The sequence below is a fragment of the Miniopterus schreibersii genome, assembly GCF_964146895.1.
Source record: "Miniopterus schreibersii genome assembly, chromosome: 9".
Taxonomy (NCBI): Eukaryota; Metazoa; Chordata; class Mammalia; order Chiroptera; family Miniopteridae; genus Miniopterus; species Miniopterus schreibersii.
Window position 1 is genome coordinate 31,821,965 of NC_138118.1, and position 23,286 is coordinate 31,845,250.

The 23,286-nt window shown below is 38.3% G+C and overlaps 1 protein-coding gene across 11 annotated transcripts in view; it reads left to right on the top strand.

The window, feature by feature from the left end:
• The window catches only part of COA1 (cytochrome c oxidase assembly factor 1), a 130,534-nt gene that overhangs the window by 59,407 nt on the left and 47,841 nt on the right, over positions 1-23,286 (top strand). For 6 of the 11 annotated variants that reach the window (XM_081146540.1, XM_081146543.1, XM_081146547.1 and 3 more), the window contains one exon: positions 12,828-12,923. The exons of the other annotated variants lie outside the window; for them this stretch is intronic. The gene's annotated coding sequence lies outside the window, so the exon portion shown is untranslated. The remainder of the gene's footprint in view (positions 1-12,827; positions 12,924-23,286) is intronic. 11 annotated transcript variants of the gene reach the window in all.

Here is a 23,286-nt window from a genome sequence, read left to right on the forward strand (position 1 = left end):
ATATTTATTTAGAAATTATTTTCTTTTTTTCCTGATTTGTGGCCTTTTTTTTTTTTAATATTTTTTTTTTGTTGACACAGTTACAGATGTTCTTCCCCATTGTTTCTTCTTTTGCCTCCTTCCCCTCCAAATGCCCCCTCCCCCTGACCTTCACCACATTGTTGTCTGTGTCTATGAGCTATGCATATATGTTCTTTGGCTCATGAACAAAATAAACTAACAAACAAAATAGGACCAGAGACATGGATACATGGAACAGACCAACAGATCTGAGTTGTGGGGGGGGGGGCATTGAGGGGACTGGAAGGGATTTGTCTTCGTTGATTGTTTATTTTGCTTTTCAGAAGCTTTTTAGTTTGATATAGTCCATTGATTTATTTTTGCTTTTGCTTCTTTTACCTTTGAGGTCAAGTTAATAAAATCCTCTCTAAGATCCATGTCCATAAGTATGGTACGTATTTTTTCTTTAATGCAATTCATTGTTTCAGGTCTTATATTTAGGTCTTTGAACCATCTTGAGTTAATTTTTATGTAAGGTGACCAATAGCCTAGTTTCATTCTTTTGATCTATTCTATTGTGTTTTTTGTCACAGTTTTATTTATTTCTGCTCTAATCTTTTGTTATTTCCTTTCTTCTAACTTTTGGATTCATTTGTTCTTTTTCTAGTTCCTTGAGGTATAATGTTAACTTGTTTATTTGAGATTTTTCTTGTTTCTAATGTAGGGCATTTATTGTTATGTGCTGCTTTTATAAACTCTTAGAACTGCTTTTACTGCATCCTATAAGTTTTGATGTATTGTACAGTCAAACCTTGGTTTTCAAACAGTTCGGTTCTCAACCAAATTGTTCATGGAAACAAAACTTCGGTTCTCAACCTGACAACCCTGTCATGTTAATATTTGTATGATCAGTCACAGATCTCTCAGGTGACAAACAAAGGAGAGAATGCATGAGTATGAGTCAGTTTACCACTAAACCTCGAATTATTAACATCTCAGGAAATTGTGCTGTGAATATTTATTGAGAGAAAGCATTTATACAAAGAAGTAGCAAAGAGTGCGATAAATTTGTTCAGTGATGGTGCGGTGTTTCACTTCAGGCAAGTGTTAAAACACAGGCAAAAACAAACATCATTGGATAGGTTTTTAGTGAGACAGAGGCCCAGTGAGCCTGAAGCAAGTTCTAGTGGAGCAAAGAGATGAAGAGAAAAAGAATTACAGAAGATCAGCTACCTGATGTCTTATGGAAGGGGACTCCCCTTCTAAACAGGAACATCCCTCCATCCCTCCTCTCCATATTGTGTCAGCAGTAGCTCTCAACGTTAAAGGTAAGCGCTAGCCCAGCCAGACGTGGCTCAGTGGTTGAGCGTCGACCTAGGATACAGGCGATCGTGGTTCGATTCCCGGTCAGGGCACATGCCCAGGTTGCGGGCTCGATCCCCGGTCAGGGGCATGCAGGAGGCAGCCGATCAATGGCTCTGTCATCATTGATGTTTCTCTCTCTCTCCCCCTCTCCTTTCCTCTCTTTGAAATCAATAAAGATATATTTGGAAAAAAAAAAAAAGGTAAGCGCTAATATGTTTGTAAATTTTTTTTACTATACATTTCATTTCCTTTTTGTTAAATTTTCATTTACATTTCATGACTCTTTTTTATTTAAAATGTTTATAGGTTAAACAGTACATTAGACTTGTAATATATATAAAACAGGTTAAAACGGAATCATTTGGGGGTCTGGAATGGATTAATTCAATTTATATTACTTCTAATGAGGAAAGTGATTCCTCATTAGAGGTAAATGGTTTTCGAACAAATCGCTTCTCGAACAGCCTTCCAGAACAAATTAAGCTTGAAAACCAAGGTTCTACTGTATTTGCATTTCATTTGTCTCACTGTATTTTTTTTTATGTATCTTACCATCACACATTTTGATAAGAATATTGTCGGGTTGAGTATCATGGCCAGGAGCTAAAATCTTTAAGGAGTAGGATTGGGATTTGTCAATGACTGCAAGAAGAAATAAGGATGCTGTGGTCTGATAATGTGCAGTTGAAAGCTGGAATTTTAAGGAAGCAGGTAAGACAGTAGTTTGAAAGTAGTGCCTGGCCAGGCGTGGCTCAGCAGTTGAACATCAACCTAGAATCCAGGTAGATTGTGGTTCGATTCCCAGTCAGGGCACATGCCCAGGTTATGGGCTTGATCCCCAGTCTGGGGCATGCAGGAGGCAGCTGATCAATAACAACTCTGTCATCATTGATGTTTCTATCTCGCTCCCCCTCTCTCTTCCTCTCTCTGAAATCAACAAAGACATACTTTTAAAAAAAGAAAAGAAAGTGGTGACAAGAAATAGGAACCGCTACCCCATCTCCAGGCCTAATGAGAAAAAGGGTGTGAGAATGAAGGCTGCTAGTATTGAAGTGGGCTTCGGAAAGAGCCAGGTTTCAGTTAGCATTGGCTTTCAGCTCTGGCTGCACATTAGTCACCAGGGAGGGATTGTAAATATACCATTTTCTGGGTCTCAGCCCCCAGAGATTTGCACTCAGAATATCTGGGGTGAAGCTCAGGCTTAGGTAGTTTTTTTTTTTCAATATATCTTTATTGATTTCAGAGAGAGGAAGGGAGAGGGGGGGAGAGAGAGAAACATCAATGATGAGAGAATCATCGATTGGCTGCTTGCTGCATGCCCCCGACTGGGGATTGACCTGCAACTCGGGCATGTGCCCGATTGCGGAATCGAACCTCAATCTCCTGGATCCTAGGTTGATGTTCAACTGCTGAGCCACACCCGGCTGGGCTAGGTAATTTTTTTTTATTGCAAAGTGATTATATGTGCATCCAAGGTTGTGTCCTACTCTGGAACGTTCTGAGGTACGGTTGAGTAATTGGGAATGATAGACGTGTTTCTGAGGGCATAGAGAAAGAGTTTGAGAGGGGAAGGGCATGTTTTCAAAGTTTATAGGTTCTTTGAATTTTTGTGAAATGGCCTATTCATATCCATCACTTTTTTTTTCTTTTGCTTAGTGTTTGATTTTTGTTTGGGTTTGAGCTTTTTTGTTGAAGTATCATGAATACTGATAAAAAGTACAATACTGCAAATGGCAGTATTTGATCTCAGCCATAAGAAAAGATGAAATACTGCCATTTGCGACGTGAATGTATCTTGAGTATCATACTAAGTAAAATAGGTCAGATGGAAAAAGATAAGAATCATATTATTTCACTCATATGTGGGATATAAAATGGAAAGCACCAAAGGAACGAACAAAACAAACAAAAATTCATTGACACAGACAAGAGTAGGAAAGGAGGTGGAGGAAGGCTGAAGAGGGTAAAAGGGGTCAAATACATGGCGATGGAAGGAAACTAAACTTGGGTGATGAGCACACAATGAAATATACAGATGATGTATTATAATATTGTACACCTAAAACTTATACTATAATCTTATTAACCAATGTCACCCCAATAAACTTTGTTTAAAAACATATTTTAAAAAAAGGAAAAGTACATACCTTCGCATTCAATTTAATGACCACCCAAATCAAGAAGCAGAATGTTTCACATCCAGAAGCTGCACTTGCACCCCTCTTCAATTCACTTAGCTCCTCTACTGGGGAAGATTTGATTTTTTTAAAAGTGGTCTTATGCTGCCTACCTTAAACAACAAGAAATATTTTTATATCAAAATGTACTGGCCTTAGGTTATAGAGTAAACTAAATAGTCCAAGTCATGATGTATTTCTCTCCTGAGGTATGTAAGGATACATAGAAGAAGGCTTGAAAAATCCAAGATAATTTTTTTTAAAATCTGAAAACTGGTCTCCTGGAAGTGCATTGCAGTTGAAGACAGTGATTATGGTCTTTTCTACCTCCTCTATCAGCTCTACCCCTGCCTGACTGGAAATGAGCTGTTTTGGCCAGTGGAAACATGCTCTAAATCACAGGGCCTCGCCCAGTTACCCAGGACAGTTTGGGTTATCCATACCTGCACAGCTACAGGTCAGGTCTGAGTCAGGGAAGAACTCTGAGAAATGGTAACCATGCTTTTCTTAACTGTAAAACATACTGAATAAATTGGCAGATTCTGCTTTTGGCTTTGACAGCTATTAATTTCTAATATTCTGACCACTGCTTGCTTGCTTAAATAAATAAATAAATGTTTGGTTGTTTTTAAATTTATCTTTATTGTTGAAAGTATTACACATGCCCCCTTTTCCCCCCCATTAATCCCCTCCCCCCTTATCCCTCCCCCCAGGCCTTCACCCCACTATTATCTGTGTCCATGGGTTATGCATATATGTATATAAATTCTTATGTTAATCTCTTCCCACCCACACCTACCTTCCCTCTGAGATTTGTCAGTCTGTTCCATGCCTCTGGATCTATTTTGTTCATTAGATTCCACATATGAGTAAGGTCATGTGATACATGTCTTTCTCTGACTGGCTTATTTTGCTTAGCATAATACTCTCCAGATCCCACCATGCTATCACAAAGGGTAAGGGATCCTTCGTTTTTACACCTGCATAGTATTGCATGGTGTAAATGTCTGAGAGGATGCTTGATATGATTTCAGCCTTCTTGAACTTGTAGAGACTTGTTTTGTGTCCTAACATGTTGTCTGTCTTTGAGAATGTCCCATGTGCTATTGAGGGTAATGTATATTCTGCAACTTTGAGGTGGAATGTTCTGTAAATGTCAAGTAAATCCATCTGATCTAGTGTGTCATTTAGAGTCACTGTTTCCTTGTTGATTTTTTGTCTGGGAGATCTATTCAGTAAAGTCAGTGGGGTGTTAAAGTCCTTTCCATGACTGTATTGCTGTCCATCTCTCCTTTAAAGTCCTTCAGAAGTTTTTGTTTGTTTCTTTGTTTTTCCCAGCCTGTGTGAGTCTTTTGTTCTGAGGTGGGTCTCTTGTAGACAGCATATATTTGGGTCTTGTTTTCCTATCCATTCAGATATCCTATGTCTTTTGATTGGACATTTAATCCATTTATGTTTAAGGTTATTATTGATAGATACTTATCTATTGCCATTTTATTTCTTTACGCCTATGTTTTTCATTCTAGTTCAACTTTTTATTACAGTAATCTCTTTAACATTTCTTGCAATGCTGGTTTGTGATTAAATCCTTTAGCCTTTTTTTGCCAGGGAAGCTCTTTATTTCACCATCTATCTTGATTGATAATCTTGCTGGATAGAGTAGTTTTGGTTTCAGATCCTTGTTTTGCATTACCTTGAATACTTCATGCCATTCCCTTCTGGCCTGTAGAGTTTCTGATGAGAAATCAGCTGACAGCCTATGGGAGCTCCTTTGTAAGTAACAGAATGCTTTTCTCTTGCTGCCTTTAAGATTCTCTCCTTGTCTTGAATTTTTGGCATTTTAATTATGATGTATCTGGGTGTGGGCCTCTTTGGGTTCTTGCGTAGGACTCTCTGTGCCTCCTGAACTTGAGTGACTATTTCCTTAACCAGGTGAGGGAGGTTTTCTGCCTTTATTTCTTCAAACAGGTACTCTAACCCTTGCTTACTTTCTACCTCTTCTGTCAGTCCTATGATGTGAATATTGTTATGTTTCATGTTGTCCCACAGCTCCCTTAAACTGTCCTCTTGGGGTTTTTTTGTTTGTTTGTTTTTTAAATATATCTTTATTGACATCAGAGCGAGGAAGGGAGAGGGAGAGAGAGAGATGGAAACATCAGTGATCAGCTGCCTCCTCCACCCCCCCACTGGAGATTGAGCCCTCAACCTGGGCATGTGCCCCAATTAGGAATCAAACCACAATCTTCTGGATCTTAGGTCGATGCTCAACCACTGAGCCATGCCCATCCTGGCTGTCCTCCTGTTTTTAATTGTTTTTTCTTTTTGCTTCTCTGATTAATTTTTTTTTCTGTCTTCTAATTTGCTGATTCAGTCCTGAGCTTCCACTAATCTGCTGTTTATTTCTTTTAAATTTTTTTAATTTCTGCTATGTCATTCTTAATTTCCTTCATAGTGTCTGTATCTTTTTTCATGCTGTTTAGCATCCTTATGATCAGTATTCGGAACTCTATATCTTAGAGATTGCTTATCTCCATTTCATTTAGCTCTCATTCTGGAGAATTCTTTTGTTCTTTCATTTGGGGGTTATTTTTTTGTCTCCCCTTTTTGGCTGCCTGTTTGGATTTGTTTCTTTGTATTAGGTAGAGCTGCTAGGACTCCTAGTCTTTTGGGTGGTCTCTGGTGCAGGCCAATGTCAGACGCTGTTTGTGACTGGCTTTGAGTACCCTGTTTTGTTTTCCACACTCTATAGCTTCTGGTTTCCTCTGCTGGGGCTGGGTGTGTTTGGACAGGACCAAGATGTGCACCAAGGTCGGCTTTTCCAAGCCCTGGGCCCAGAGTCAGATCAGGCAAAGACAAAAGCACCCAGAGGCTGTTATTCATTCTCTTAATGAGCGTCAGGCTGTAGAGATTCCACTGGGTTGGGCAAAAGATTGTTATCAATCTCTTAAGGAGCCTCAGCTGTAGAAACTCCACAGGATGGGGCCAGAGGTTTTCCAGCAAGGTGGGGCAATTGCTTCCTTCCAGGCAAAAGCTGCTTGGAAGGAAAATGTCTGCCTGAGAAAGATGTCCTCTGCTGTAATGGGAAATGACTCAGCACTGTGGTCCAGATGGGTGCCCTCTGAGATCTCTTCCCCCAGCCAGCACCCCTGGATGCTCCTCACACTGTTCAAGTCCACTCTGCCTTCCCTCTGCTGGAGCTAAGATGAGTGGCTGCACACAAAACTTTGTGTGCTGTCTCTTTAAGAGTATGCCTGCATTTCCAGTCACCTCTGCCTGGCAGACAGAAACCCAGTTGCTTTTCACAGCCTGACATTATGTGGGCACCTTTCTCAGTTCTGGTACTCTGGGCTTGGGAGCCCAGCTTGGGGTTAGACGCCATAGTCCTCATTGGGAACCCCCTACAGCTGAGATATCCCTCCATACCTTCAGCTGCTGCCTATGGGAGTCTGGGCAGCCCTCTCGTGCCTCCACACTTTCTAGGAGTCTCTATTCAGTCTCCACTTTTTGTCCTTTGTTATGAGGTTGCTCTCCAGCTAGTCTTCAGTTGCAGTTGATTATTCAGGGTGGGTTTTATATATTTTAGTTGTAATTCCAGTTTGGTCCTGGGAGAGTGTCAGTGTAGCTTCTATTCAATCTGCTTCTATCTTGGATCTCTCCAGTGCTTGTTTTTTTATCTATAGAATAAGCAACACAATGAACTTCATTTATCATTTTTTGACAGAAACCTGGGGAGCAAAAAGTTGGTAAGACATTATGATGAAGACTTTTTATTACTATCAGGAGCAGAAAACACCAGTTTCTTTCATTTTAGCTATACCTTTACCATCTGTTGAAGAATAAAGCTAATTGAAAATAACATCATAAATATTAACGATCATTGGGGAAAGTGGCAATTGCAAAAGTACTGCCTGCTTTCTTTCAGATAGTCACATTGTACCACATTCTCTAAAACCTTCAAAGTTTAGGTGAGTACATTATCATAATAGTGATATAAATAAACACATCAGTAACTTACTAATATTAAATTTCTTAAGTAAAATGTTTTTATCATGTTAGTTTTCTTATACTGAGCAGTGTCATAATAGTGATACAGATCAGGTGCTCTGTGATGTTGTATGACAGTGAATAAAGACAGCTTAGGATTTTGAATGTTCATATAACAAATCTTCCCAACTCTGTGCTGCTTTGTTCTAGGTAAGCCCTTGCCCTTTAAAAAAAAGTAATTTGAGTAAAATGATCAGTTGCTATCAAGGGTTAGCAGAGGGAGGGATGAGTGGAGGGATGAATAGCCATAGCCCAGAGTATTTTTAGGGCAGTAAAACTATTCGGTGGGATACTATAATTATAGATAAATATCATTATAATTTGTCAAAACCCATAGAATGTGTAGCAAAGAGTAAACCCTAATGTAAAGTATGGACTTACGATGATTATTGCTGTATCACTGTAGTTGATTAAGAAATGTCCCACTCTGGTGCAGGATGTTGATAGTGGGAGAGGCTGTGCACCTGAGGGGCAGGGCACATATAGGGATTCTCTACTTTCTGCTTAATTTTTCTGTGAAGCTAAAACTCCTTTAAAAATAAAGTTTACTATTAAACAAAAAATTATTTGCAGGCTCCTTTGATGGTATGTTGCAATATTTAACGGTAATTTCTAACACAAAATTATTCCTTTGTTCATCATAAGGCTTTCATTTGATAATGTATATATACACAACAGTTTATTAATATTTGAATGTGAATGTGAAAAATAAGTCATCCTTTCAATTATTAGAATCTTATTACTTTACTTTAGAGATTGTGGGAACTAGGGCTCAGGTTTCCAAACTTTCAATTGTCACCAGAATCATAACTTTCATTCCATGATCCCTCTGTAAATATTCTATTCATAAATTCAGCTATGAAGTCCTTAAAATGTTGGCTGCATATAGTTTTCTTTTACACATTCACTATTTAGAGCAGGCAATCACTTATAAAGTAACAAAACAAAACCTGTAGCTTTCTTGTTACTGTTTAAATTACCCAGATAAATTTATTTCTGAATTCTTAAAGCCTACCTTACTAATATTTGTATAAATGTTAATTCAGGCCAAAAAGTGGACATCTAGATTATTATTTTAGAGGGAATTTTTTTGTACTTTTAGGTTGACTGTAATTCCTTATAATTTTCAGTGTTCCTCTGGTAAATTTGTGTAGGATGTTAATAATTATAATCAATGTTTTTTTTTCTGGGGGAAAAAAGCTAGGTACTGATTTTAGGGATTTAGTTATATTCAATACCTGGGATTAATTATAATCAGTATGTATTCACTTATCATAGACAGTATTCTTGTGTATTAAGAATTAACTACATAATATATTTAAGTATTTTATCTTTTTAAAATTAGTATATTGAGATCATGTAGACTGGCCGTTCACTTAATTTTTTTTTTAAGGTGTATTCTATACTGTTTATTAATCAGTTGGTTTCCAGTTTCGTAACTCCTAAAAAATTTATCCTGAATGATATTTTCTACTTCCTAGGAACTGATTCCTCCACTTTTCCCAATCCTTCCTCCCTGACACCAAAAATTGGTTAACTTTCTAAAAATCTTTTTCTTTTTCTAATGGTATATTATTATTTTATGTGTTTTAATTGGAATCATCAAAATATATCATCTGTTGGCTTTTTACTTAAACAGATTAAGTTAAATTTCATTGATGAAAATAGAGAGTCAGATTTTTCAATATACTTACTGTTTTCAAGGTATCATTTATTTGGCCTCAAAATAAAAAAGTCTACTTTTTTATTCTCCATTCCCATTGGAAGAAGAAATGCTAAGTCTTGGTTTCAAATTTAAGGAAAGTAAACTTCTGGTATCTTTTTTCTCTCTCCCCTATTACATCACAGCTTTTTTACTTGGAAGAGGCTTTAGAAGATAGAGTAGTTCTCCCTCTTTTTGTGGTTTTGCTTCTTGCCATTTCAGTTACCCACTGTCAAGATTATTAATTGGAAAACTGCAGAAATAAAAAAATTCATGTTTAAAATTATATGCCATTCTGAGTAGCATGACGAAATCTCATGCAGTCCTGCTCTCTCCCACCTGGGATGTGAATCAGCCCTTCATTTATCGTATCCACGCTGTATATATTACCCACCCCTTAGTCACTTAGTAGCCATCTAGGTTATCAAGATCAACAGTTACGGTACTGCAGTGCTTGTATTTAAGTAACCCTTATAGTAGCCTAACTCAGGTCACAATGCCTATGTCGTTCACCTTATTTCATCTCATCACGTAGGCATTATATCATTACAAGAAGGGTGGGTATAGTACAGTAAGATCTTTTGAAAGAGACCACATTCACATAACTTCTATTACAGTATATTGTTATAATTGTTCTATTTGATTGTTTTTCTCTTACTGTGCCTAATTTATAAAATGAACTTTATCATAGGTATGTGAAAGGTTAATGGTCAGTGGTGGTGCACAGGTAGGCTAAATAGCCATCTCAGATGGGTGAATGAAGAAAAATTAAATTTATTAAAAGGGAATGGAGATATCCAAGGGGAAGGGCTACATAGTGCTAAGCCAATCGTTATTGGGTTTATGATTGCAGGAATATATACTTGGGACAGTGAAACAAGAACGAGCTTAGAAGAAGCAACAGGAGATCCTAGGCTGGGCTGCTTTGGCTCACTGAAAAGTCAGAGAGAGAGAAGGAGCCCTTGGAGACAGGTTGCAGGACCTTGGAGACAGATTCAGGGGGTAAGCCTGAGATGAGCTGCTGCTGCCCATTGCTCATCTGCTTGCAAGTCTTGTGAGGTCTCCTTGGAGGGATGGAGATGGCACTGGTATGCTCCCCTGGTGAGGAGTGTGCGCTGGACCCTTTGTCTTGAGCGTATTTATCTCTTTCTTAAAGGCCGGAATCTTAGGGGAGGTCTCAGGAGAGGGTCTTAATAGAATATTCATCAGCATTCCATGTGTGCTCTTTCAGGGACGAGGTCTCCACTGATTGGTGGGTGCCAGGACAGGGAGTCATTAATAAATGTATCTGGTCCTGAGTCAGCCACTGTGCCACTTTTCTGGTTTTGCTGCTTATCTGGGCCTGGAGCTGAAATACAGCTGAGGCCTAAACCACATGACCTGCAATATGCTAGCAGAGAATAGATTACCTTGGGGACAAGGTTCTTGTTTTCCCAGTTTTGCCCCTTGCTAAGCACCCCAGGGCTTCCTTCCCTGGTGAATCTCTGTACCCTAGTTTCTGTACCTGGCCCATATAACAGTATGTATCAGCAAAAGTTTTGCATATGTAGGGTTGGTATTCTCTATGGTTTCAGGCATCCACTGGGGGTCTTGGAACATGTTCTTCATTGATAAGTGGGAACTACTGTAATTTAGATCAACATTTTCATTTTACAGATGAGGAAAGTAAGACACAGAAATTAAATGACTTGCCTTAGTAGGATCATACAGATTTAGTGCCAGATCTTGGACTCTGGTATCAAACCCTGACTATCCCCCCCACCCCCTTGCCTTTTCTGTCTCTTTGTGTTTCTCATAGTTGGCACTAATCTTTCAGCCACTCTATTCTGAGCCAGTCCAGTTTGTTGTACTGTTGATGTTTCTTTGGCAGCCTTTTCTGGACCCCCTCCAAAAGATCATAGACTTGGAACCACAATGGTTACCCATACTTTTTCCCCAATCTGTGCTATCTCTTCGCTGGTTTTCTTTATCCATGCATACCAGTGGAGAATCCCCATGCAAAGCTGTTAGGGGCACTCTGATAAGCAGAATAATGCTTTTGCTGCCCCCATAGATGTTTTCATCCTAATCCTTGGAACCTCTAAATATTAGATTACATGGCAGTGGGGAATTAAGATTGCTAGTCAGCTCATAGTAAAATATAGAGATTATCCTGGATTAACTCAGTGATCCCAGTGTGATCACAGGGTTCCCTAAAAGTGGAAGAGGGAATTTGAAGAGAGAACCAGAGAGACTAGCACAAGAAGGACTTGGCCTGCTGTTGCTAGCTTCGAAGATGGAGGGAAGGGGTCATGAGTCAAGGAAAATGGATGACCACAAGATGGAAAAGGCAAAGAAACAAATTCATAGAGCCCCTGAAAGAATGCTTACTACTGACACCTTGATCTTAGCCCAGTGACATTTATGTTAGACTCCTGATTAACAGAACTGTAAAATAATAAATTTGTGCTGTTTTAAGCTACTGAGTTTGTAGCAATTTGTTACAGTAGCCATAGGAAACTAATACAAATACTTATACTGCTCCTCAGAAAGTCACCCATTTTGGCTTTCTCTTTTCCCTCATCATCTGATTATTTCATTGGCTACCTAATTTTCCTTACATGCTCTGACTCTAATTTTCTCATGTAGATCCTTGAATAATACAACCCACTATAAGACTGTCTACTCTCAGTCAGCTATGACTGCCCATAGGACATACCTTCTTAGTATTTGCTCATTGGCTTTACAGAATACAACCAATGTTAAGAGACTACATAAAATTTTGAAACTCTTCCACTCTTGGCTGACACTGGCCAAGAATTCAAGGGCAGATACTGATACAGTACTCCTAAACACCATGTACTGATTCTCAAGAAATTATTTTTGTCAACTTACGATGTTTATTAAGGAAGCTACCTGCATGGTTTCAAATGCAGCTGCTCATGGCTTTGTTATTTATGAAAGCAACTGGGTAAGACACATATCTTGTTTCTTAGTTGACAGAAGGAAGATGCTAGACCATTCGCTGGTTACCTATTTATTGGGCTGACTTGCTCACAGGCTACAGTGAATGTTTGACAGCCTGACTAGCCAAGATGTGGCCAACACATCTATAATAATGTAATGCTTGACTTGATCCAGTACTAAGTTTTCTCTCATTACCCAGTGGCTGTTGTAGAATTAATTGATATTGTAGAATTAATGATGGGCTCACTTTTCTTTTTTACTTTAAATATTTTTTGATTTTTCAATTACAGTTTACATACAATATTATATTAATTTCAGATGTACAACCCAGTGATATAACTTACTAAGTGATCACCCCAATGAATCTAGTCCCCATTTGATACCATATATAGTTATTAAAATATTATCGACTATATTCCCTATGCTATACTTTACATCCCCATGACTATTCTGTAACTACCAATCTGTACTTCTTAATCCCTTCACCTTTTTCACTGTTACCCCAAAACCCTTCCCATCAGGCAACTGTGAAAATGTTCTCTGTATCTGTGTATCTGTTTCTGATCAACTTATTGGTTTATTTTGTTTTTTAGATTCTACATATAAGTGAAATCATCTGGCATTTGTCTTTCTTTGACTTATTTTACTCAGCACAATATCCTCTAGATTCATCCATGTTGTTAAAGATGGTAAGATTTTATTCTTTTTTATGGCTGAAACATATTCCATTGTATATATATACCACTTCTTTATCCATTCATCTTTTGATGGACACTTAGGTTGCTTCCATATCTTGGCTATTGTAAATAATGCTGCAATGAACATATTATGGCTGTATATGTCTTTTCGATTTAGTATTTTGGGTTTCTTCAGATAAATGCCCACAAGTGGAATTGCTGGGTCATTTTTTGTCTCTTGTTATATAGCTTTATTTTTAAAGTCTATTTTGCCTGGTATAAATATTGCTACCCCAGCTTTTTGTTTGTTTCCATTTTCATAAAAGATCTATTTCCCTCTTTTTACTTTCAGTCTGCATATGTCTTTCAAACTGAAGTACGTCTCTTATAGACAGCATGTGTAAGGGTCTTGTTTTGTTATCCATTCAGCCTACATTTGTCTTTTTTATTGAATTTATTGGGGTGATATTGGTTAATAAAGTCCTACAGGTTTCAATTGTACAACTTCATTACATATCATGTGCATACTACATCATGGGCTCACCACCCAAAGTAAAGTCTCTTTCCATTACCATTGATCCCTCCTTTGCCTTCTTCCACCTCCCCCCACCACCCTTTCCCTGCAGCAATCACCATATTGTTGTCTGTGTCTGTGTGTTTTTTTTACTTAATCCCTTCACCCTTTTTCACCCAGTTCCCAACCCCTCTCCCTTCTGACAGCTGTCAGATTGTTTTATGTATCTATGATTCTATTTAGTTTGTTAGTTTATTTTGTTCATTAAAGTCCACATGTAAGTGAAATCATATGGTATTTGTCTTTATCTGACTGGCTTATTTCACTTAGCATAATAATCTCCAGGTCCATCCATCCTCTCTCAAAAAGGTAAAATTTCCTTTTTTACTGCTGACTAGTATTCCATTGTGTACCATGGCTTTTTATCCACTCATCTGCTGATGGGAACTTGGGCTGATTCCAGATCTTGGCCATTGTAAGTAACGTTGCAATGAACATAAGGGTGCATATGTTTTTTTAATTAGTGTTTTGGGTTCCCTTTTCTCCATATCCTCACCAACACTTGTTTGTTGATTTATGGATGATAGCCATTCTGACAGGTGTGAGGTGATATCTCACTGTAGTTTTAATTTGCATTTTTCTGATGATTAATGATGTTCAGCATCTTTTCATGTCTTTTAATTGGAATATTTAATCCATTTGCATTTAAAGTAATAGTTGAGAGGTATGTATCTATTGCCATTTTGTTGATATTTTTTATCTTTTTTTTTTTTCTTCTTCTTAAAGAAGACCCTTTAACATTTCTTGTAATATTGGTTTGGTGGTGATGAGTTCCTTTAGCTTTTTCTTGTCTGGGAAGCTCTTTATCTGTCCTTCCATTCTAAGTGATAGCTTTGCTGACTAGAGTAATCTTGGTTGTAGGTCCTTGCTTTTCATCACTTTGAATATTTCTTACCAATCCCTTCTGGCCAGCAAAGTTTCTGTTGAGAAGTCAGCTGACAGTCTTATGGGAGATCTCTTGTAAGTCACTGTTTTTCTCTTGTTGCTTTTAAGATTCTCTCTTTGTCTTTAGCCTTTTGCATTTTGATTAAGGTGTTCCTGGTGTGGGTCTCTTTGAGTTCATCGTGTTTGGGCCTCTCTGCATTCCCTGGATTTGTATGTGTATTTCCTTTTCCAGGTTTTCAATTCCTTGCTCTCTCTTCTTCTTCTGTAACACCCATGATGCAAATGTTGGTACTCTTGAAGTTTCCCAGAGGTTTCTTATACTATCCCCATTTTGGAGGATTCTTTTTCCTTTTTGCTGTTCTGATTGGGTGTTTTCTGCTTCCTTATATTTCATATCTCTGATTTGAGCCTTTGCTTCATCTACTCCACTGTTGATTCTATGTAATGTATTTTTCATTTTAGTTAATGTATTCTTCATTTCTGATTGGCTCTTTTTTACATTTTCTGTCTCTGTTTTTATGTTTCTTAACTCTTTTGTGAAGATCTTACTGAGTTCATCTACTCTTCCCTAAGTTCATTGATCATCCTTATAACCAGTGTTTTGAATTCTGCATCTGGTAGATTGCTTGTCTCCATTTTATTTAGGTCTTTTTTGGAGTTTTGTTTTGTTCTTTCATTTGGGACATGTTTCTTTTTCCCCTAATTTGGCTGCCTCCCTGTGTTTGTTTCTATGTATTAGTAGAGCTGCTATGTCTCCCAGGCTTGGTAGAGTGTCCTTATGTATTAGGTATCCTGTAGGATCCAGTGGCAAAATCTCCTCAATCACCCGAGCTGGGCACTGTGGTGGGCTCAATTTTTCTGAAGCCTCAGTAGTTCAGTGAGATACAAATAGTTAGGACAACTGAGTTTTCTAGCCCTTTCAAATTAATGTAATTCTTTATGTGGTTGGGAGGCTTGAATTCACACAAAGTTTCTATCTGCTCAGCAGATTCTGTTAGAACTACCAGAAAGGCAGAATCCATAAATCTGACTTTCTGCATTTACTCATTCCCTGGTAGGGAAATATTTTATTGATGAAAAATCTTGACCCATTATGAAGTGAGGACCTTACTGGGCCCTCTTTCCTGCACTACCCAGTTATTTCCCAGGTAGAGGGAAGAGGATATTCCATATCTTTGTAGAGCTGAGGGACATTAGTCAGTGACATGGACCAATCACTGACTCTTGCTTCTTTTCTTCATTATGATAATCTCTGTTTTTTAATCATAGTGTTCAGACAGTTTACATTTAATCAGCAATATGATGAAGTTTAAATCTACCATTTTTCTTTTTGTTTTCTGTCTCAGCTGTCTTTGTTCTCCATTTTTCATCCTCTCCTGCTTTTTTGGATTAATAGTGTATTTTTGTGATTCCATTTTATCTTTGTTATTGGCTTATTAGCTATACCTTCTGTTTTATTTTTTTAGCAGTTATTCTTCACAGGCCATACAAAATTACCAACTTAAAAATTATCTATGAAAAAAGTCCCTAGATTTATTGAATTTCGAGTTCTGCCTATGGGTTCCTTGGCAGGGCCAGACCAAACAGCCTACGGGCTAGACATTCCCCACCCCTGCTCTGTATGTTATAGTCAGCATGCTGTAGTTAGAGCCTCTAACTTACTCATCTTATAAATGAAAATGTTTGCCCTTTGACCAGTCTTTCCCTGTTTTCATACCTCTGGCCCCTGGCATCCACCATTCTACTCTGTTTCTGTGAGTTTGACTTTCTCCTCCTCCTCCTCCCCCCTCCCCCCACTCCTCTAATTATGTATATAAGTGAGATCATACAGTATTTATATTTCTCTAACTTATTTAACTTAGCATAATATTCTCCAGGTTCATTCATATTGTTGCAAATTGCAGGATTTCTTTGTTTTTTTATGATTCAATAATATTCCATTAGGTATACATATATGTGCATCTCTTTAAACAATTTTATTTGCATATAAAATGTTGAACACATCCATTCTCTGTGGGGCATGGGTTGGGGACACATGCACAGAGAGCTGGCCCACTGGATGGGGAGTATATGTGAATGAGGTATGCAGAGAGTTGGAGGTGCTGATTTGGGGGAATCCCAGGCGAGGCATCCCCAGCAGCTCAAGGGTGGGCTTACTGATGAAGTCTGGGAAATGGTTAATAGGATCCTTATTCCTGTGCTATGTTCCCAACCCTGACTGCTGTTCTTTCAGCCCTTCTCTGTCTATCAATAGTGGGGTTCAACTCAGTATTCTGGATGGGGCAAGAAAGAAGTAGACCTCTTTGGCAGCATCAGCTGGGGAGGGTAGGCGCTCATATACTCTCACTTTCCCTCTTGGGAGAAATTGCTGGCAAGAGGGTCTTATGGCACTGAACTTGGCCATCTTGGGGGAGAGGTGACTGGGGTAAAGTCACCCTCTTAAATGGGCCTACTCTTGGTGGGTTTTTTTTCTTTTGCTCTAGTAGTGTGCTGGTATTTCTGTGCTGGACTCCTGGACTTCCACAGAGGAACTTTCCTCCTCTGTGGAGTACTGGAATTACAGTAAACCCTGGATTTTGCAGACCTCAGTTTAAAAGACAAAATTTCTGGTCCATATGTAATATGTGAAAATTAACACCATGTTAATTTTAAAATGCTTTTAACCAAGATTTGCTTATTAAACTAAAACGTTACTTTTTTGTTATTAATTCACTATTATTTTTAACAAATTTTAGTGAATAGGCCATATGTTGGAAAAACACTGTAGTGATTTCTCTCACATAAACAAATATTACATGTATACAACTATAGTCTACGTATTTAAATCCAAGAGTCACTGCTCATAAGCAGTGTCTGAAGAATGATTCGCACGTGATCACAGGGCATCAAGCTGGATAATTGGTTCTGTTGGGTGTCCTGACTTTCTGCAGCACTTTAACTCATGCCAGCTGCTGTACCAACTGCACTAAGCCACGCCTCAGCCATGCTCATTTGTTTACTGGTGGTGACTGGTGAATGCACACATTTACTAGATCTATTCAGTATAAATTTAAAATTACAGTAATACATAGAGAAAACTTTACTGTGAAGTAAACTTTTCTTACTTAATTTTAATTACATAAACATCTCTACATAAGTAAAAACAGATACTAATTTGTCAATTTTACTTTATAGTTGAATTTTTATTACTTTTATTTTTAATTTTTTTAATTTCTTAAAGGATATTAATATTTATTGCATTAAAACTTATTAATTAATCTCTTCCCACCCATTTCCCACTCCTCACCTTCCCTCTAAGATCTCTCAGTCTGTTCCATGCTTTTGTGTCTCTAGATCCATTTTCTTCATCAGTTTATTTTGTTTATTATATTCCACATATAAGTGCGATCATGTGGTACTTGTCTTTGTCTGGCTTATTTCACTTAGTATAATACTTTCTACTTCCCTCCATCCTATGCCAAAGGATAAAAGATCCTTTTTTACAGCTGCATAGTATTCCATGGTGTAAATGTGCCACAGCTTTTTTATCCACTCATTTGCTGATGGGCACTTGGGCTCTTTCCAGATCTTAGCTATTGTAAATTGCTCTGATACGAACATAGGGGTGCATAAGTTCTTTGTGATTGGTATTTCGGGTTTCTTAGGATATATTCCTAGAAGTGGGATCACTGGGTCAAATGGCAGGTCAATTTTTAATCTTTTGAGGAAATTCCGTACTACTTTCCATAGTGGCTGCACCAGTCTGCATTCTTTGCCAGCAAGAATACGGTGCCCTTTTCTCCACACCCTTGGCAGCACTTGTAGTTCATTGATTTGTTGCTGGTAGCCATTCTGACAGGTGCGAAGTGATACCTCATTGTGGTTTTAATTTGCATCTCTCTGATAATTAGCGATGTTGAACATTTTTTCATATGTCTCTTAGCCATCTGTATGTCCTCTTTGGAGAAGTGTCTATTTAGGTTCTTTGCCCATTTTTTAATTGGATTGTTTGTCTTCCTTTTGTTAAGTTGTATGAGTTCCTTATATGTTCTGGATATTAACCCTTTATCAGATGTGTCATTGGCAAATATGTTATCCCATACAGTTGGTCTCCCTTTTCGTTTTGTTGTTGGTTTCTTTTGCTGTGCACCAGCTTTTTATTTTGATTCAGTCCCATTTGTTTATTTTCTCCGTAGTTTCTCTTGTCCTAGGAGATGTATCAGCAAACATTTTTATGAGAGATGCCTGAGATTTTGCTGCCTATATTTTCCTCTAGGATTTTTATGGTTTCATGTCTTACATTTAAGTCTTTTACCCATTTTGAGTTTACTTTTGTGTATGGTGTAAGTTGGTGGTCTAGTTTCATTTTTTTGCATGTACCTGTCCAATTTTCCCAACACCATTTATCGAAGAGACTGTTTTTACAGGAAATGGTTTTAGTTTTTGCCCATTATTATGATGTTGGCTGTAGGTTTGTCATATAGGGCCTTTATTATGTTGAGGTATGATCTCTCTATTCCCACTTTGCTGAGAGTTTTTGTCAGAAATGGGTGCTGGATTTTACCAAATGCTTTTTCTGCATCTATTGATATGATCCTGTGATCTTTGTCTTTCAGTTGGTTTATGTGATGTATCACATTTGTTGATTTGTGAATATTGTACCAGTTTTGCATCCCTGGAATAAATCCCACTTGGTCATGGTGTATGATCTTTTTCATATATTGCTGGATCCTATTTGCTAATATTTTGTTGAGGATTTTAGCATCTGTATTCATCAGGGATATTGGCCCGTAATTCTCTTTCTTTGTAGTGTCTTTATCTGGTTTTGAAAGTAGGCTAATGCTGGCCTTGTAAAATGAGTTTGGAAGTGTTCCTTCCTCTTGGATTTTTTGAAATAGTTTGGGGAGGATACCTATTAATTCTTCTTTGAAAGTTTGGTAAAACTCCCCTGTGAAGCCATCCGGGCCAGGGCTTTTGTGTGCTGAGAGCTCTTTGATTACTGCTTCAACTTCATCAGCAGTTATTGGCCTATTTAGACTTTCTGACTCTTCCTGATTGAGTTTTGAAGGTTGTATTTTTCTAGGAATTTATCCATTTCATCAAGGTTGTCCAGCTTGGTGGCGTGTAGTTGTTCATAGTATTTTCTTACAGCCCATTGTATTTTTGTTGGGTCAGTTGTTATTTCACCTCTTGTTTCTGATTTTGTTTATTTGGGTCCTCTCTCTCCATTTCTTGAGGAATCTGGCTAAAGGTTCATCAATCTTGTTTATCTTTTCAGATCTTGTTTATGGTTTCATTGATGTTTTGTATTGTATTTTTAGTCTCTATGTCATTTATTTCTGCTCTGATCTTTATCATTTCTTTCCTTCTACTTAGTCTGGGCTTTTCTTGTTCTTCGTGTTAGATAGTTCATTAGAAATTTTTCTGTTTCTTGAGGCAGGCCTGTAATGCTTTGAACTTCTCTCTTAGGACTGCTTTCGCTGTGTCCCATAGATTTTGGGTTGTTGTGTGTTCATTTTCATTTGTTTCCAGGAAGTTTTTGACTTCTTTCTTGATCTCTTTGGTAACCCATTCATTCTTTAAAAACATGCTTTTTAGCCTCCATGCGTTTCAGTGTTTTTTAGTTTTTATTGTAGTTGATTTCTAATTTCATGCCACTGTGGTCGAAGAAGATGCTTGATATGATTTAAATCTTCTTGAACTTGTAGAGACTTGTTTTGTGTCCTAACATGTGGTCTATCTCTGAGAATGTCCCATGTGCACTTGAGAAGCATGTATATTCTGCAGCTTTGGGTTAGAATGTTCTGTAAATGTCAATTAAATCCATCTGATCTACTGTGTCATTTAGGGTCACTGTTTCCTTGTTGATTTTTTGTCTGGAAGACCTATCCATTGAAGTCAGTGGGGGTGTTAAATTCCCCTAGTATGACTGTATTGCTGTCGATCTCTCCCTTAAAGTCCTCTTGAAGTTTTTTTATAAATTTAGGTGCTCCTATACTGGATGCATATATTTTTATCAGGGTTATATTCTCTTGTTGGATTGATCCCTTTCGTAGTATGTAATGACCTTTCTTGTCTCTCATTATGGTCTTCACTTTGAAGTCTGTTTTGTCCGATATGAATATTGCTACCCCAGCTTTTTTTTTTTATTTCCATTTGCATGGAAAATTTTTCCATCTCTTCACTCTCATCCCATGTGAGTCTTTGTCCTGAGGTGGGTGTCTTGTAGACATCATATATATGGGTCATGTTTTCTTATCCATTCAACCACCCTATATCTTTTTATTGGGGCATTTAATCCATTTATATTTAAGGTTATTATTGAAAGATACTTACCTACTGCCATTTTGTTTCTTTATGCCTATGTTTCCATTGTCTTTATTTCTACTTCTAATTATAGCAGTCCCTTTAATGTTTCCTGTAATGCTGGTTTTGTAATGATAAAGTCCTTTAGCTTTTTTTTGTCTGGGAAGCTCTTTATTTTACCATCTCTCTTGATTGATAATCTTGCTGGATAGAGTAGTCTTGGTTTCAGATCCTTGTTTTGCGTTACCTTGAATACTTCATGCCATTCCCTTCTGGCCTGTAGAGTTTCTGATGAGAAGTCAGATGACAGCCTTATGGGGGCTCCTTTGTGGGTAACAGATTGCTTCTCTCTAGCTTCCTTTAAGATTCTCTGCCTTGAATTTTTGGCACTTTAATTATGATGTGTCTGGGCGTGTGCCTCTTTGGATTGTTCTTGCTTGGGACTCTCTGTGCCTCCTGAACTTGTGTGACTTTTTTCTTGACCATGTTAGGGAAGTTTTCTGCCATTATTTCATCAAACAGTTTCTCTAACCCCTCCTTACTTTCCACCTCCTCTGGCACTCCTATAATACGAATATTGTTTTGTTTCAGCTGTCCCACAGCTCCCTTAAACTGTCCTCCTATTTTTTAATTGCTTTTTCTTTTTGGGTCTCTCATTGAGCGATTTTTTTACCCTGTCTTCTAATTCACTGGTGCGATCCTCAGCTTCTTCTAATCTGCTGTTTATTCCTTCCAGTGTATTCTTTATTTCTACTATGTTTTTCTTCATTTCTGACTGGGCATTTTTCATAGTTTTCATATCTTCTTTCATGCTGGTGAGCATCTTTACAATCAATATTCTGTACTCTATATCTGAGAGATTGTTTATCTCCGTTTCATTTAGCTCTTTTTCTGGAGACTTCTCTTGTTTCATTTGGGGCTTGTTTTTTCGTTTCCTCATGTTGGCTACTTTTTTGGTGTTTTTTTTTAAGTATTAGGTAGATATGCTAGGACTGTCAGTCTTTTTGGAGGGTCTCTGGTACAGGCCAACGTCAGGTGCAGTTTGTAACTGGCCCTGAGTACACTGGAGCCATCAACAACCCTAGGCTTGAAGTGTCCTCTGCTGGGGCTGGGTGCGTTTGGATAGGACCAAGGTGCACATCAAAGTCTGCTTTTCTAAGGCCTGGGTCCCGAAGCAGATCAGGCAAAGACTCAAAGCACCCTGAGGACTGCCTTTGCCTGCAGACTGAATAATCTGATTCTCTTAATGAGCCTCAGGCTGTAGAGCACCACCAGGTGGGGCGGCTGATTGTTATCAGTGTCTTAACAAGCCTCAGGCTGTAGAAACTCCTCTGGGCTGGTTGAGAGGCTTTCCAGCAGGGTGGAGCAATTGCTTACCCTCTCAGGCAAAAGCTGAAAGTTCACCACCAGAGAAAGATATCCTCTACAGTCAGGGGAAATGACTGGGCAGAGGAATCCAGGTGGGTGTCCCCTGATCTTACTGTCCAGAACCCACAATCCCAGACTCTCCCCACACAGCTCCAGTCTAATCCACTCCCCCTCCGCTGGAGCCCAAGGTGAGTGGCTGCACACGAAACGTTGTGGGTTGGCTCTTTATGAGGCTGCCTGCAGTTCCAGCTGCTTTTCACAGCCAGATGTTATGTGAGCACCCTTCTCAGTTCTGGTGCTCTTGGCTGGGAAGCCCAGCCTGGGGTTTAGGCCCCAGAATCCTCAGTGGGAGCCCCCCACAGCTGAGATATCCCTCTGGACCTTCAGCTGCTGCCTGTGGGAGCCCAACCAGCCCTCTCGCGTCTGCACTTCCTACCAGTCTCTATGGGGTCTCCACTTTTCCTCTTTGGTTATGAGGGTGCTCTCCAGCTAGTCTTCAGTTGTTTTTCAGGAGGGTGTTCAGGAATTTTTTTCTATGTTTTAGTTGTAAATCCAGATTGGTCTCAGGAGAGTGTCAGTGTAGCTTCCACTCAGTCTGCCGCCATCTTGGATCCAATTTGTCAAATTTTTATCATGCATTCAGGAAACTTACTTTATTTATTACATAACAGACTTTCGGCTTTAACTGATACCCCCTTGCCCGAATTAGTTACATCAAGGGTTTTCGGTATTGTCATAATCAGTGTTCTTTATAGGGAAGGTGATAGAAAATGTCTGTTCTGCCCTCTTGCCGATGTTACTTCAATTAACTTTTAAAGAGGTTAGAAATGAGAAAATATGTCTTTAACATTTGGTCACATGTTTTCCATTGTAGGCTTCTTTATTTTTGTTGTTCCAGATTTTCATTTGCTATTTTCCTTCTGTTGGAAGAACTAACATTTCTTTTGAGATAAGTCAGAAAATGATACATACTGTATGATATTACTTATATGTCGATTATAAAAAAGCCAAACTTACAAAAACATAAAGTGTTGGTTACCAGAGGATAGGACAGATGTTGTTTAAGGGTACAAACTTGCAATGAGTCATAAATAAGTCCTAGAGATCTAATGCACAGTACTGTGAATAGAGATAAATAATATTGTATTATAATCGTCAAACTTGCTAAGAAACTAGAACTTAATTATTCTAAAGAAAATAATGATGATGTAAGTGATAGAGCTGCTAATTATCACTACATTGGCAATCATATTACAATGTATA